At 30.8% G+C, this 2,216-nt stretch overlaps 1 non-coding gene across 1 annotated transcript; it reads left to right on the forward strand.

The window, feature by feature from the left end:
* The first annotated feature begins 1,498 nt into the window (after positions 1 to 1,498).
* On the forward strand, positions 1,499 to 1,570 carry TRNAD-GUC (transfer RNA aspartic acid (anticodon GUC)). Its single transcript has one exon. It is a non-coding gene; the product is annotated as a tRNA-Asp (tRNA).
* Positions 1,571 to 2,216: the final 646 nt, after the last annotated feature.

Consider the following 2,216-nt stretch of genomic DNA (forward strand, 5'->3'; position numbering starts at 1 on the left):
TGAGTCAAATCCCTAAAACTGCGTATTTTCAAAAGAGATGAGAACACACTAAAAGTGCCCTATGATGGTTTTGATGAGGTTAAGGCTAATAAAAAATAACATGAATTATAACTATGAATATTTCTTAGCTTACAAGGGTGAGTGATTAACATGGACTTTTTATCATATCAATTTACTTGTTAATGTCATGAGAAAATTCAACATTGAAAAGCCTAGCTAACTTCGTTACTTTGTTAAAGTTTCTTGATTCACTTAACGAAATTTGGGAACATCATGTTGATGTTCTCAAGAAAGTGAAAAGATCAAAACTATAGATCTTCACAACATGTTTGTGAAAAAAATGATAAACAGATAAAAGCACTAAGGCGTGAAAATATCATGGACATGAAAAGGACACAAGCTACACTGAGATACCCCGATGCCAAGAAATAAAAGAATTGTTAAGGAATTTGTTAGTGAAGAAGATTCTCTAAGCTGTCAAATCAAGTTGATTTTTTTAGCTAAACAGTTCAACATGTTCAAGAACAAAAGAAGGCAATTCAGATTCGTTTAAATGAAGTTCAAAGTTAAACAAATCTTGAGCTGATAAACCAAAACTAAAAACAACTAATGCGTGCTAAAAGTGTGGATAAACCGGTAACTTTGCAAAAGATTGTAAAGTAAAAAAGGCTGATCAAAAGGAAGATTCTTATAAAGTAAAATACAAAAGGTTGGTTGTTTCATTAAGAAGAAAGCAGAACATGGGATCAAATGTTAAATAACAAATGTATTGACTTGGATTCCATGGTGTGTCCTATTTGTCTTACTTCAATGGAGACTATAGATCATTTGCTCATTTCTTGCTCGTTATTTGGAAGTTGTTTTGTGTGTGGCAGGATCTTCCTTTCCCCTCGTTCGTCTCTATTGATAGCATTATGTGATGGGTAGATAGTGATAAGTTGAATGTTACGCTCAAAAAGTGTTTTAATACAGTGTGCATTGCTACTTTTTGGTTATTATGGAAATTTTGCAACACTATGTTTTGTTTGGAACAATCAAGTTTAAGAAAACAAACATTTTTGACGACATTGTTTCTCATTCTTTTTGGATTTGTAATAAACATAAAAAGTGTAAGATGATTTGAGTTGGTTGGTTGACAATCTATGTAACTTTCTCTATTTTGTAATTTATTTAGTTGCTCATTTCTAGTTTTGATATAATAAAATTATGCCGTTTTAAAAAATATATATATAATAAAGTCTAGAAAAAAAAAAAAAAAAAAAGCTAGGGTTTTGTAGAAAATGCAGCTTCCTAAAAGTCGTTTTTTAACTTAGTTTGTCCGAAATTTCATCTCGTTAAATAAGTGTTGTATAAATTTTGTTTTCATTTTGTTGTGACACACCGTAATTTTATGTTTGGAGTTAGGAAGAAAGTTGCAAAATTTACGATATCACTAACATGCATTATTTCCATATACCAAACATTTATAATTCTAAATATATTAATAATAAACAAGTAAGTCGTTGTAGTATAGTGGTAAGTATTCCCGCCTGTCACGCGGGTGACCCGGGTTCGATCCCCGGCAACGGCGACGTGTTACTTTTTTATTACTTCCCTGGCTAACTGGACTCGATCTAGCTTAAATATCTTAAAAATAAATTGGTGACAATTAACTAAATAAGTTTGTTTTTACTTTTAATAATTGATGGAGATAGATTAACCACATGACACTTGCTAATATCTTTATTATCACAAAAAGTTGGAAATTTGAAAACGTCAAATACGATTACTAGAACTTCATTCAATTGAATAATCGGGATTGATGCTTATAACTTGCAAGTTGCAACCTTGCGAATGGAAACCCAGACGCTTGGTTGAGCCAAGGTGGAATGTAAATTGTTATCGAAAAGTTTATAGGAAGTTTATTGGTTTATTATCTATTGGCAAATGTGGCATCTAACACGTTACAACCATTTTTTTTTTTCAAATTTATGAAGTTTGACAAACCAAAAAGTATCCTATAATCTAATATTTTTAATAAGATACTTTTTTTGAAGGGTGGATGTATTTAAACTAGCTAAAAGCTAGCAAACGAGAACAAAAATCAATTTAGTTCGTGAATGGATTTTGCATCCACTCATTCCAATTTTTCCTAACTTTAAGATTCCTACTAAAAAAATCAAATGAACAAAAAAAGAAACAATGGAATCAAACATCAACTCTCTCTTATACTTAAC

This window comes from Lactuca serriola, chromosome 4, assembly GCF_051521515.1.
Source record: "Lactuca serriola cultivar US96UC23 chromosome 4, Lser_US96UC23_V15, whole genome shotgun sequence".
Lineage (NCBI taxonomy): Eukaryota > Viridiplantae > Streptophyta > Magnoliopsida > Asterales > Asteraceae > Lactuca > Lactuca serriola.